This window comes from Phlebotomus argentipes, unplaced genomic scaffold (assembly GCF_947086385.1).
Source record: "Phlebotomus argentipes unplaced genomic scaffold, Phlebotomus argentipes genome assembly scaffold_18, whole genome shotgun sequence".
Classification (NCBI taxonomy): Eukaryota; Metazoa; Arthropoda; class Insecta; order Diptera; family Psychodidae; genus Phlebotomus; species Phlebotomus argentipes.
The window spans coordinates 10,394,630-10,410,159 of NW_026776177.1; the positions used below are offsets into that span (position 1 = coordinate 10,394,630).

General features: G+C 39.5%; 1 protein-coding gene across 9 annotated transcripts in view; it reads right to left on the reverse strand.

The window, feature by feature from the left end:
• Positions 1-15,530, reverse strand: part of LOC132261087 (protein grainyhead) — a 57,891-nt gene that overhangs the window by 22,540 nt on the left and 19,821 nt on the right. The window contains exon 1 of one of the 9 annotated variants that reach the window (XM_059759631.1): positions 4,881-5,230. The exons of the other annotated variants lie outside the window; for them this stretch is intronic. The gene's annotated coding sequence lies outside the window, so the exon portion shown is untranslated. Of the gene's footprint in view, positions 1-4,880; positions 5,231-15,530 lie in introns of those variants that run through there. 9 annotated transcript variants of the gene reach the window in all.

Consider the following 15,530-nt stretch of genomic DNA (forward strand, 5'->3'; position numbering starts at 1 on the left):
AAATTGCCTTTAATCGCATGGGTCAAAAGATTTTCCAACGCAAATTACTCCTCGAGAATCTATATGGAAAACTGTCCAATATGCCATTTTCAGATTGACTCACGACAGTGAATTTCAATAATCTGTAAAACAGCATGAAGCACTGGCCACGCTCTTAATGAAACTCAAATCATATACCCTCCACACCATCAGCAGTTTCAGGCTGTGTGATATAACAAGTGAATGAAGACATCAAAAGGCAGTATTCACGTGCTTAATGCATTTCAATGATTTCAATGTGAGAAGTCAAGCAGTAGAAATATTTTGCAAATATCTCAGAAATTGGTCGAATGTGATTAGAGACCTTCTCAAAAATATCTCTACACTCACACCTGAGAGACACGTCTCTTCTAGGTGTCTCTCAAAATCAATTAATACTCACATTAGTGAGTTAAAATCTATAATTTTCAACTGTCCATGAATTAGAATTAGCTAGAATATAATTTGAATAATTTTCCCGAACAAGAAATCAGCATCAATGCGCAACATAATTGACATGCCAGTGAATTTATTGGATGGAAGCACATCAAATAAATTTGTACGGAAAATTCTCACATATGCGGGGATTCACCACAAATTATTCACTGCTGCTCATCGGATGAAAGTGAGCACACCATTGCCCTGGGAGTGTCATTAAATTAGCATAATTACCATTCCCAGCAAACAATCCACAAAACGTGAAATTCTATCAAGTGAGGAAAATCAATGTTTTCCGACAAATCAACCTTGGCTGAATTTCCTCTAATATAGTTATGGAAATTGACTAGGGATTCCAACATCCGATGAAATGATGGAGTTGATGAATTGTGAATTTGGACAGCTCTGAAAAGCCGTAAAAGTCATTCAATTGTTGCATCTGTGTGAATATTGTAATAGAGATATTCAACAAGGATAAGAAGGCAAGGGAAGAGTTAGAAGAATGAAACCTAAAAATGGAAATTTGATATTATTTGCTCGACTAAATTTCCCACACACACACATACACACAAATACTTTTTATCCCTTTTCACTAGGCAGCGAGAAAAGAGTAGAAGAAGAAAAAAACTATCAAATTTCAAGAGTGTTGATTGAGGTAAAAAAACAGACTCTCTGAATGCAATATATTGTGTGAAGTAGAAAAGAACACTGGAGACTCTCTGAAATTGAAGGAAATTAAGTGGAGACTTCCAGGAAAAAAACTCTCACCGCTTCGAGACAATATTTCTCGTGACATGAGAATAGAAAGAAGAGTAGCAATTACATTTGGGTGTTGATTTATTCCATATGGCATGATGAAAAGCTCAGCCAAGTGCCAACAGCATCGCACCCAGATTAAATGAGACAGGGAGGGTTTGATGATGATAGTTCTGCGATGCACTCGAGGGGATGTACGGAGATCCAGACAAGGAAGAAATTTGCATTGTAATATAATCAAGAACCGCCACTTAATTGCATTCAGCGACACCGTCAATATAACAATTCCCTGAGATGCGCCTTCAGTGGCACTGCAGCAACACTGTAATGATTGTGAAAAGTGGCCAAAATTTTTGTTTTTTTGCCCTCTCCTCATCGAAGTTTGTGCGTTGTAATTTACTCCACGGGCAACCATGAGAAGCCCTCAATTTGCCTCTGCTGACCAAACCAAAATGCATACAGGGAATTCACCGTGAAAAAGAACAAGGTAATAGCAGCATTTTTCTCTCCCTCCCCGCCAAAAAAACATATGAAATTGATCCTTTCGTGTGCCTCTGGCTTTTGAATTTTCATCCAATTTCATCCACCAAGTCAATGCATTTCACCAAGGAACCCAACAGACGGAAATCTTTGCAATCAAGAGCAATTTAGGTTCGGTAAGCAACAAATATCGCAATTAAGCGGAAATTGATGTGTCGTTAGATTTGCTTGAGGCGTCATCATAAGCTTCAAAATAACAACTGACCAACCTTCTGAACGAAAGGACTTTATACTCATTGAATATCATCTGTGCATAGACAGATTTGATTACTGGCGCTCGTGTGACTATATCTTAATGATTGAATATGTGCATTTTATTGCCATTCGCGGCATCCCCGCACCGCCCCTTTCGCGAAAATGATCCAACAGAGATAATAAATCACCGTGCAAAGAAATCTGAGGGAATTGAGATAAATTCTCAGCGCAAACTGCCACACATTTGAATATCTATGTTAATTGCAATCTAATTGCATTAATTACTTATTCATTTCCACACTACGCAATACGGGTAAAATTGTACCTGTGTTGAGTGCTAAATGAAAATTGCAGGTCTGACAGTTCCATGGAGTGTGATATTAAAAATGTATTTTCCTACACTAGCCACTTTTTTCCCCGTGCACACGATATTCTCTCTCTCTCCCCATGGCGCTGCATATTGTAATGATTATTGACTTGATAATCGCAATGGGAAATTAATACATTAGGCAAGCAAAGGAGACAAATAACATTTTCTCTCTCTCACGATATTTGTTGCAAACTTATTCATTTTTCCCCCCAACCACGTGCAGAGACAAACACATACGCTTCGGGATGGAGGAAATGCCAAGAATTGGTGAATTCATTAAAATCCCACATATAAGATGGAAAATTGTGCTAGCCATCGACAAAAAAGCATAAATTTCATTCAAATTGCACCCAATTAGCACTTTTAATTCATTATCTTCACACAGAATCCCTCTCTCGCTCAACCATTCTCCATACCTCAATCGTGATGTAATAAATTTCCGTGGAAATCTCATCATCTCTAATACCACCAAAATAATCAGGCGCAAAGAAGAAATTTGATGAGAAATAAAAATAGAAAATTAGCATTTCAATGTGATGTATCATCTGGATTCTCCTCACCATTTAATGCCTATAAAAGTGATCTGGAAATTGGAGACAAAACAACGCCAAGGTCACGGCTAACAGATTCCAGTATGAGACAGGTGAAAAAGATTTGTTCGCCTGTTGGTAATTAATCTACACTGAGAGAAATATAAAATTCTCGAAGCAAGAAAACTCCAAAATTGCATAAGATATTCACAGAAAATCCAATCGGATTCTTTCTTAAAGTGTTGAGATCTCACTCAAAATCTCTCTAAGATTCATCTAAATGGATGATTTGAATTTCATGGCACGTTCACGTCTGGGAGATTTTGAATTGATAGTGAACATTATTGTTGGTTTACTATTCTGGGGAATTGAGAAAAAGTTTAAATAAAAAAAAACTGTCGGTAAAAGCGAGCAAATAAGGAAGAATTGAATACAGTTCAAGTGACACTGGATGTATGAGAAAATCAACAATTACCATGGAAAAAGGACACTGTGAAGACATGCTTAGCTCTAGGGGCTTCCCAGCCAAAAACCTGTGTTCACGTCAGGGTGCATCGGTAGGGATTGTCGCGAGGAGGGCAAAACAGCCAGTGATACCGCATAATTTGTGACCATTTCCACTGTTCATATCTTCACCGCAAAAATCGAGCAAATCGCCACCTCAACCTTTGCATGGAGCGCAAGGGGAGGTGTAAATGTGCAAGAGAGGACTCCACACAGGGGAACATTGTTGTACTTAGAGCCGTAATTACTGTTATTACATCGAACCACACGGCAAGAGGGATACAAGAGCGGTAATGAGTAGTTTCAGTTCAACACTGAGAAAAGATCAAGTCTCCGTAACTCCTTCTCTGCACAGGTCGTGAATTTTTAGGGACACTGGCAGACGATATCCTAGGCCAAGAAGCACTTTATGTGAATGCATAATTAGACTGTAGAAAAGGAGGTACAGCGTTGAGACGGAGAATTTCACAGGACACTCTCCTGAGGGTTGTTGGCAACCCTTTTTTACTGCGATCGAAGAAGGACTCGACTATTGTATGTAAAACATTCAGTGCGGAAGAGACGGAAAATTCATTCAATGTCATTTTCCTTTTTATTCTCTCCATGTTGGACATCTCGCCTATTCCTTGTCCAATTTAATGCGGACACAAAAGAGCCCAGAGGCCCAACTGAATGGGTTTTGTACGTGAGGGATATAAAAAAAACACAAGAGGGGTCCGAACCAACCCTTTGCTCAGTGAGAAAATTCGCTGTATTGCCTCAATTTATGGTCTCTCACGAACGCCGAACTCACACTGAACAGTTGCGAGGATTCATTTGAGAGAAAATGACAATCACGAAAAATATTTCACATAATTATTCCTCATATCACTGCACACAGATCATGGCGAAATATACCATTGCAGAAGGGGTGCAACAGCGTCTGTTGCATGGTGTTTGTGAATTCGTTGATATTCAAATTCAACATACTGCTGTGCAACAATTTCACACTCAAGTCAATCTCTCACTCGTCGACAAACTTGTGCCAATTAGTCAATTATGTTGGCAATTGGTGTGCTGGGCAATTTAGCCGAGTGCCCCGGAAGTCGGTAATTAAGCGATATGGGGTAAAAACTGCGAGGAATTGAAAAAAAGGAAAACATTGTGAGGAAACTCACGCACCTATATGTATAACCATCGAAAACGAGGCTGTGTGGCAATTTGGAGGTGATTGCGGAGATGTTTGTTGAAGAAATTTTCGGGGTAGCGTTAAAATAAGCACGGAAAAGGGGAATTTATTTGATTATTCACACAAAATCTCGCGCATCACATTTTATTTGACATTCTCTATTCTATTCTTCATCGTCTTTGGCATTCTATTTGTCTGCCAATTAGACAAATCTCCCCTGTTAACATTTTTCTTTTTGGCCTATACAAATATTTTGTTAGACCATCGCAGCAAAGTCTGGACATGAAATCTCTCTCTTCTTTTTCCCCACAATATACGCGAATCTCGGAGGTTATGTGTTTTTTTTCTCAGATTCTGTTACCTATTTTCATCAGTTAGCCAATCCGAGTAGGCCAATGTATAAACACTTCCGGTATCCAGCTTGCCTAGCCACAAATTCCACGAAAGCTTCTATTCAATTGAACACCACCGCCCTGCTCTCGACTATTCTATAAACTACCAATACAGTCCGCTCTGTCACTGCCGAACTACATTGATTCACTGTGACTTATCACATCAATTTCACGTGGAACTCATGCACAGCACTGCGCCCGATAACAGTAGACTTGAGCGCGGGAGTACGCGAGCAACCGCCAATATTTCTCACCCTATACAGAGTGTCTGTCAGCGGCAAAGGCACAGTTTCAAAGTCGCGAAATTATGTGTGCTTCGAGAGAATCTCAGACAAGGAGCGCCGTGTGAGCTGTATGCCCTCTGAGTAGCCGACGTAAACTGAAAACCACTTTGATACCTCCATGCAGCCGGAGTGACCAAAGAGCCTCAGAGTGAGAGAGCTGGAGACTCGCTTACACACATTGTGTGTGTCTCACTGTGTACATTAAACATCATTAAAAATGCGACGAATGGACGGATCCTGGTCTTCTACCTGCTGCTGTGCTATTCAATGATAAAAAAAACAACGCGTCTCTTCATACTTCTTTCGGTAAGGCATTCGCTCCACTGAAGATTATACTTCAATGATCAAATCACACAATCTTACACCATGTCCCTTTCTCACTCACACCCTTTTTATTTAAAAGGCTCTCATCGGTGGGACACAGCTGGGAACATCGCGAGGGTTGTGCGTTTTTAGTAGCCAAATATCATCAAGAGACATGCAACGGTTAATTTTTATTTAAATCCCCATTCTCAAATATATACATATATATCTGTATACAAAATTTATTTATGTGTATATCCCTGATCTTCCACCATCAGTGCAACTTTCATTTTCAGGTGTCTCTCTTCGCCTGCCCACATCTTAGGACATTCTAAGAGAACAAGTTTCATGTGACCTACAGAGGCAAGCGAGATAGATTCTTGCGAACAATCACATTTGCGGCATGGCATTGATCGTGATTTTGAAAATCACAAGCGCTCCCGAGAGGCGCTCATCCATTGCCCAATTGACAATCTCAAGTCCCTGTCGCGTCATCGACACATGTCGAAATGGAAACTTACACGCCGCAGGGTATTTTTGCCCCACAACACAAAACCTATATCAACCGCATATGAATTTCCAATATTTCCGTGCTTATATTATTATTTTAAAAGCATAAAAGCGACCTTGATAGTGTTGGCAATCGATATTTGACTTTTTATCCATATGCCCGATGACAACAGTCTCTCACTTTGGCGTGTATTTCGCCCATTTGCCAGACACTTTTCACCACACACGGAGACAAGTTTTGGAACAGCAATTAGGAGACTCATTACCCAGGCCCCATCATTGAGGAAATGGACTCCGGCAGACGCACTGATACCCTCCTCACACGTGCAAGGTGGAAAGAGTGATCGTGACACATGTACATAATGGTAAAGAGCACACTTTTCACGCGCGTTCTCGGCGGCAAAACTCACACACGCGACAAACCTCTAATTGGCTATACTTTTTAGTAGAAAAATGCCCAAGTGACTAATTTGAATTTTTGAATTTCGTCGCTTAATAACACACCAAAAAATATTTCTCTAAATGTGAAGGTCATGTAGTGGTCGCTTCTGATTTTATATTTATCTCTCTCCTCTTCTCTGTCTCTCGCGGTGGATTTCGAAAAAATATATTGCTATTGTATGTATAATTTCCAATGATCCTCTCCTATATACCCATTTTATATTATCTCCTCTCTCACATACGCTTGTAATAAATAAAATGATCTTTTTTGTCATGTATATTTATGTAGAAGAGAGAAGAAAAAAACTGTGTTTTCTCGATCACGTTAGAGGCGGGCGAGGTGGAGAGATAAAGAATGTAAATTAATGAGGTTTGATATTTTTTCTTTGATAATTAAAATAAAAGAATTATCGAGACATATCGACGTGAGTTTTGATATTTCTCCACACAAATCTCCAAAAGAGACCCTCGATAGAGTGATGCGGAAAAAAGCAACTAATTTTTCAAATGTTATACTTTTTGTCACATTCAAATGGCGACACAGAGTGAAAAAGACCACTCCATTCGGTCTCTAATCTTCAATTGGAATAAATTTGAGAAACACTTTCGAGACACTGAAATTCCATCTGCGAGACATTTCCTTCCACATCGCGCACAAAAGGCGGGAAAGACAAAATATCTCGTGACATTCGCATCAGCGGAGATTCAGGGGAGATTCAAAGATAGTATAAAGCAATTTTTTGCCAATAGTGCCTGGTAGTATTTTTTCTGTGCACACATCAACTATCTGTCCATGTCTTTTTATTGCTTGCCAACAATATTGATGGCTAGGTAATAAGTAAAACGGTTAAAAAGCACATAAGAAAAAAGTGCGCGCGCTCTTAAATTAATCCCACGCATGAAATGTCACACGATTTAATGTTATTAAGAGGCGAGGTCACGATTTTCTTCTTCTTCCTCTTCACACCGTCTCACATTCGCATTTTTGTCCCTCTCGCGCCACACCAAGTGCGCGGCAGAAGGGAAAGAGATCACCTGAGGGAAATATATTTAAATATATTCTGACATTTAATGTCACAAACTCCTAATCGTAACGACAAGTGACAATTTTTTTCTCTTCCCCGCTCTCTTATCTTCCATTCAGCGATTTTATATTTTCAATCAAGTAAACAAGCAGAGCAAAAAAAACACCATTGGGACTTCTTTCAGATCAAATGATGGAAAATTATTAACAAGCAATGACATAACATTGATGAATTCAAAGACAAAATCGGTACATTGAGGCTGGCGCAGAGTCAAAAAGTGAGACACATATTTTTGAGATTAGTAGAAGTGGGGTCGACCCCATATTGGGCTTCAAATCCATCTTAACGATCTGAGCTTTGGACGAAGGTGAGGAGATTTGTTGTACATATATATGAATCGATAATAATTGAGAGATTTTGTATGACGTCAGATGCTTCATCAATTACAGTCAATGTTCTTTGACACACTTAATTGTCAAGGCATCAATTTTTCTTAAGAGTCCGGTATTATGGTAATGAATGATAATCAAAATATCTGAGTCATTTTATTTGGGAGAACATTCTTATACAAATATGTTGGCATGAATCCTAGGTAGAATCTCTAAAATCCAATTGACTAAGAGCAGTTTAGAGATTTTTAATGGGATAAATATGCTTCAGTCATGAGTAATGGTAGGGATGTTTTTTCTGCTTTTAATTGCCGAAGTGTAAAGTTGGATTATATATCATGCCTTTTCTTGGAAGTGATAGTACACCGCAGACACGTACTCTTCACCCCTTGTTCGATCCATTACTTGACGATATGAGGAAAATCAATTGATTGCAGACTTGTTATGGCCAGAGAGATCAATCAAACTGAGCACTGTTGAAAAATGAGCGCCGACAAATGCACTGGCAATACAGCCAAATCGATCGATTAGCATAGTGCTCCTGTGGCACCCAAGGGCGATAACGAAAAATGCGCTCGGCAATTGGCCGAGGAAGTGATTTGCATTGAAATCACGACAGTCAATCACTTGTGCTGTAATGACGAAAAATCTCAAGGATCCATCATGATATGGTGTATCAATCATGAGTGAAGAATTAATCCTCACGATCAAGTGTGTGTACTGATGAATATTCCACCACAGGGAATCCAGTGGTAGAAGATCAACAAAATTGTCTTTATTACTTCCTCTCCGTATTAAATCATTTTCTGTGGCCGATCCCGTGTGTATGAAAGGATAATTTATGGCATTAAAATCACCCTCTGTGGTTCGTTTGGGTGGAAAAGTGGCAATTTTCCACCACACTCGCCGACATTAAACTTGTAATTTATTTGTCCAGTGGCAGCGGAATGGAAGTCCGCGCGAGGGAAAAATGGCGTGATTGATGTTGGATGCTGCAGCAGTACAATTCTTCAATGAATAAAATGTCAGGAGAAGGTAGCAATGAAGCCCTCGATGGTAATTTACAAGAGCAGCGCTGGCGCGTCTATTTGAGATTGAATGAAATGAAGCAACCAACAATCAAAATGTGCCAATTGAGAAGCTTCTGCACACAGTGAATAGACGACGCGCGATGGGAGAAGAAATGTGACTCTACCACTTCCGTTCCATTGATTGATAGATGCTTTAAGTGGGAGGTGGAGATTTATTAGCTCAACAATATTTATGTAAACAAGAAAATTATTGCAATTCCATTACTTGCGGATCGGATCTCATTTTTTTCTTCTCTCTCTCTCTCTCTCGTCACAGACAAAAAGTCTCTCTCGGCAACGTCTCATTATGTCTCCCCCGAAACCTGACATTTGGCTGTTGTCGAGCGCCTTCTCTTCTAAATTCTATATTGAGTGAAAAATGATGCGATAAACAGGAAAAGAGAAGAACGAAAACAAAAGAGCAATATGTGAAATATCATTTTTCTACTTTTATATTTCACATTATGTCTCCACACACCATTCTCTTGGCCACACTCTCTTCGCGTTCGCCGCACGCTCTATCCATGAAATCTGGTAGACCGAAATGCTATTAATTCACTCACTTTGGATGGCAAGAGAAAGGTCAAGGTTACCATTGAGGTGGTATCCAACTAGGAAAAGCCACACAACCCCAGACGCGTGATCTCGACTGAAAATTTTAATAATTCAGTTCTTTTTTATGTCACCACCGCGATCGACGTTGTAAAACCATTAAAAATTTGTGCAAAATCTCGCGGTAGAGGTCAAACATCAATTAATTGATGATGTCACTCATGCATATTTCATCTCCCATGTGAGTTATTGCTCCGCTCTACAGGTTGCCATCCAACTTTGCCCACCCATTTAAGGGCACAGAGGAATTTTCACAAGTCACGATTTCGCCACAATCAATGGGGGGACTTTACCCAGAAATTGACATGCATTTCGAAGAAATCAACATAAAATCGTTGAGATTTACCTCCTCCAAGTGTCTCAACACGATGCCTCAAGACTTTAGATACATCACAACAAAAAGTTCGTTGGTATAGAAAATGATCAACCATTTTGAATTTTTCTCCTGATCATTTTCAATTGCAATCCTCAATGTTTCGCATTAACATTTTATCATATTTTTTGTATCCCAACACGATGCCCTTCTTCCCATGTCTTGACTGCGGAGACTGTATGTGATTTACATTGAACTCATGCCTTTTATCTCCCTCTTGATTCGCTCAAGAGTGTTTCCTCTCTCCCAGCAAACAATTTATTTGACGTGATTCTTATCCTGCTGACTATCGTGACTTCCTTTTTTCCACTACTTGCTCCCCTTTCAACCCACCACCTCCCCGGGTGGAATCTCTCCTCGTCAGTGCGCACACTTAATTGTGCCTTGAGATGCTGAAAAAAAGTATCCATTTTCCCCTCTTGCGCACCGAGCTCTTCAAGAGAAATTACAAAGGGTCTCTCGAGAGAGTTGAAGTATAAATTCAATGAGAACAATCATAATATGTGTAATTATTTGCAATAGTCGCGTATTTATGGCATCTCAACACACAAATATGAACCGTTTGGCCTTTTGTGATGCGCGCGCGTCTCAGTTGGAAATCATCTCGGCGCGGCAATGATGGTGATGATGACCATAACTGCAAGTCTAAGAAGGAATCATTTTTTTCCATGCACAATGTTTTTCTCTTTTCGCTCTCGCGAGCTTTCATCTCCATCATCTCGCGATATGGACAGTGAATCATACCTGAGAGTGTGTCTCTTGATATGTTTTCCTAACGAAATACATTCAGGTATAAACAATCCACAAAGCCTCTCTTTTTTTGCCAACCATCTCAACTCGGCACACCACTTATAAATTAATTCACTTGCTCTTAATCATTTTTCCATTAGAGAAAACTAATGGAAATTGCAGTGAATTCCTGCCATATTGACATGCAAGCCAGCTGGAGACTGCGCTCAACGCAACGTGGACGTTTTCGAAGGCTGGAGCGCACACAAAAAAATGCTCAAAAGCGTAGAAAGTCGATCATGAGCACTGATTGACATTCAGTGGGTGTCTCATTATCATAATTCACTCTTGGGATCGACTTTTGGAGGAAAATGAATTTTTCCGAGGCCACCAAAGCGCCATCGAGCACTTTATTTTCCTTCCCCAATTATGTCATCAGCGCGACCCCAAAGTGGCTTCTCCGACCGCAGGAGTGTAGCACAAAACGCACTAGTTAACTGTATCAATCTGACATTGATTTATTTACGCATGATTTACTCCATTCGCCTCATGGTGATGCTGACTAGTGTGTATGTGTGCCTGAACCAAGAAGAGATAATTCATTTGAATTTATTTAGCCAACATGATGAACGACATTTCGTTGGCTGTGCACATTGCTATACCGTCGTTCAGCGTGTTCAACCTATTCCTTCTCCTGCCATCGCGCTCGATTCCTATTGGGAAAGTCACAGCTATTGGCAAGCAGTTAGAGTCAGTTCAGAGGGAATTTACTCAAAATCTTAACCGAGAAGTCTATAGAAAGTGTCTGTGTAATGAATTTTCCCAGATTTCCCTTCCCAATCAACGGTTAGAAAGCTGTAGAAGTAATAAACCGAAGATATATATCGCATTTCACTGAGACTCTTCACAACAATTAAGCATTTTGTTCAATCTTTATCTTGATTTCAGACTCAGAATCGATGTCTGGTCAATTTTTAGAACCGAATCCCAACCACTGTATCCAAAACATGCCCTAGCACTTCGTGCGTTTCCACCTTTTCCAGCAATCGCACTCAAACCTCTATCGAGCCTCCTCGCAGCACCAATATAAAATATCGTTAGCGAAAAATTTACTATTACACCAATAAATAATTTGTTATATTCGCAAAGTGTCTTGCCAATGCAGACAGAGAGAATGGGTGAGTGAGAGACTAGGTGGAAAAATGCACAGGTGAGAGAGTGAGAGAGGCCAATAAAAACGACGGATGCATTATAATGTGTCAACTTGAGACCATAGATTTATTGGCATCATCCATTTGATGCGCCTCATCCAGTGTTTCAAATAAATTATTTTAATGTTCATCGCGAAGAGCTGCAGCACAAAAAGACAGAGCGCGAGCACTGAGAGGAAAAAAGGGCTACAGACATTTCAGAAACTTCTCAAATTGAAGATTTATCTGAGCAAGAGATATAAATATAAATGTTTGAGACATGTGATTGGATTCAGTTATTTCTTAGGTGTCGCTTTTTGCTCATCTGCGATCACCTCTCACTCTCTCGTCCCCTTGACCAAGACTATAATCCTAAGCCATGAGAGCGGCCAATCAATTGGGATCAGCGTCAGAAGTAGTGGGAAATCAAAAGAATCTTGAGAATTATCAAACTCATAAATTCACTGCAAATAAATTTCAATCAGTTCACGGTTATTACATGTGGAAAATTGAGAATTCTTCACACTGTGAATTATAAATTGAGTGGAGAAAAGCCAATACTTTACGCACACACACACACATGCTCTGTGGAAAGCAGGAAATACACTATCAAGGATGAAGCACACTCTCTTGCTCCCTTTTAAATTGAGACATTCAAAATCACTGCGGGAGTGGATACGAATAAAACCACTTAATAACATATCTGTGTAAATAAATGTAAAATTTTATTGAGATGCCAACATTTGGACTTGATTTATGCGATCCAAAATTGAGAGGAGAGAAAAAAGGAGTCCATCAAAATATTCTTGCGAGCAATTCCATAAAAATCTCGGCATCTTGGCTAAGAAAGGAGAACAGAATTTGTCATCACAAGCATACAAATTTACCAGGAAGTGTCCAACACTCAAAGTTACAATCGATACCCGATGCCGAAGTGGTCAAAAACCGAGTTTTTTCTACTTAAGCTCCAAGAGTGTTTCTCTAACTTACAACTTCATTAGCGAAGCGATTGAAATCTCAACACTTTGATTCTTGTTCGAGTTTTTACCGATAAATTTGTTACAGTTTTTAGACACTGCGCGTATCAGATGGGCGATTTAAATTTATAGCATTTCCAGAATTCCAATACTTGTACTTGATATTTGTTTACAGATTAAAATCTATCGCACTCGGAGCAGTGAAACTTACACAATCTGCCTATGTTAAATGCATCTGACCTTTAATTCAGAGCGTGAAAAATTTAACCTTTTTCACAGTGAGAAGGATCCGCAGTAATAAAATCACACTCTGATACCATCGTGAAATATAATTAACTTTTTTTTTCTTTAACGCAGTATGAAAACCAAAGAGAAAATCCTCAAGCGACAAAGACAACGTGGAAAAAAACTGCGCCCGAAGCCAAAAAAGGCAACCCAACTGAAAATGTTACACAAAATCTTTCTGGAGATCTTTTCGTTTATCATCTCTGCAACTGACCAAAAGATCAATGAGTGCGGTTTAGTATTTTTTAAAGAGCTTCTCAGAAAATGACAAAAAAAGAGACTCACCGTTAACATTGTGTCAAAGCCATGAAGGGATTAAAAAGAAGTATATTTTATTTTAATAAATTCGCAATCGGCCTACATTTCGGCTGACATTTTTCCACTAGATCGGATATCAGTCGCCATGGAAAACTGATCTCTTCTCGCATTGATACACGAAAAAGGCCCGTCAGACCATTGATCTCCGGTGCACGCGATGAAAATGCCACCGGATTGACGAAAAAAGATCAAGAGATTTGTGGTCGAAAAAAGACACATGAAATGAGAGCACGGAAAAAGCGCTGCAGGAAGACAAAAGGGCATTTGAAGAGAGTGGAAAACAATGGGAAATGAAGTTACGTGAATTGCATTGCAATTGCTTCCTTCCATCTTATCAGCACCACGATATCTCGCAAGACATCCCTTTGTTGAGGCCTTAATAAAAATTTCCGCGTATTTAATTCTCCGATTCCTGAATTAATCTTCGGCATTTCATTCTCAGATCGTCTTGTATGATGCACGAAGCAGTGTGAAAGCAATACTACAATTTCTGTACTTTTATAAGTGTATAGAAAAGAATATCTGAATACGAATCACCCCTTTGTAAGCGATCTCAAGCATTCTGCAGAGTGCCATCAACCTTTTCGGTCGTTTTATTTGTTGCAAACCACAAGAGATCACTTCTTGTGCACTGCATTTTATATACTCTGCAAGTTGCACAAACCCACCGGCTTATAAAAAGCATTGCACGGCGCGCGCATTGGCAAAGAAATTATATGGTAAATATTGGAGATTAATATAGAGTAAGAGGGAGAGAGAGAGAATGCAAAATATTTAATCATTTCACTCCATTTTTAGTCACAATCAATCGATTTCATCATTTTTCACCCATGCTTCTCATATGGAGAGGGAAATTGTTTAAAGACATGCGAAAGTCCAATTGACAAAACTTTCACTGCAATGCTCCAAAAGTCTTTTAAATTGTGTAAAATCTTTAATGTCTTTTCACCGTCCACCATTCGCTCCTTTTTTTCCCTCATGCATCCAATAACATTTTTCAATTAATTCACTCTCCACCAACATATCAACATTGGGCATCTGATTATGGCCGAAATGCCCATAAAATCCCAATTTAGTTCGAAAAGATATATTAAGGATAATCAATAAAAGAATCACCTGAAATGTCTGTGTCATGACAAAAAAAGGGGCGGGAGAGAAAATTAAATTGGACAAAACGAAGGCAATTTGGTTATCGATGGAAAGAAAGGAAAGATCAGTGGGAAAATTCTTTCCCATGCTTGCGAGCAGTGAGAGAAAAGAGATTTTATGTTAATGAAATTCTCAATCAAATATATGTAGTAAGAGACGGAAAAAAGAGGAAAAGAAATGCTCAGAGCCACACCAGGTGTTTTTGATGGTATTCCACGACGTGTCGCATATGATAAAGATTGATACGCGCAGAGTTTCTCCGCTTGAGCCGCGCGATAGCGCAATGTAACGAGACTTAACAATATCCTCCAATCGACACCTTGACAACGATCAAATGCCACTCACCGCGACTTCAATCACAAATCTCTTGGATGCCCGCCCTATTGTATGAAAATAGATGAGTGAATCGCGAGAGAAATTCCATCCTGGACAGATGAAACATTAAATTCTCCCTCCATGTCACCTGCATTTCATTGACAATTGCACTTTTGTATACGCACTGGCAACACGAATTGTTCCCGCGCGCACTTCGAGAAGGCATCACGAAACCCCGCGTTCAATTTAATTTGCCCACTTCTTTTATTATTTTCACTCCTGAATAGCCTAATCAAAGTATATATACATATGCGCACACAAGTCCTAAGACGTGGACTTGAATTTCCAATAAAATTCCACACGCGGTGCAAATTGAGTGGAAAGATAAACAAGTGACAGTGGCATTGTAATTGCATTGTGCGCAAACATTCACAATTTAATGGGCTTTTGAGGCAATTTGCCATTATATCCCATATTGACCATTGCATCTCCGCCTCTTGATGCCCCATTCTCTAAATTGAATCCCACCTACAAAATTTAATTGCACGTAGTATCACTCAAAAACATATGCGATCAGCACAGCAGACTTTTCTCACATCTTTTATAGTGTCAGCATGAGATTCTCGCGATAAATTCACGCCACACACCA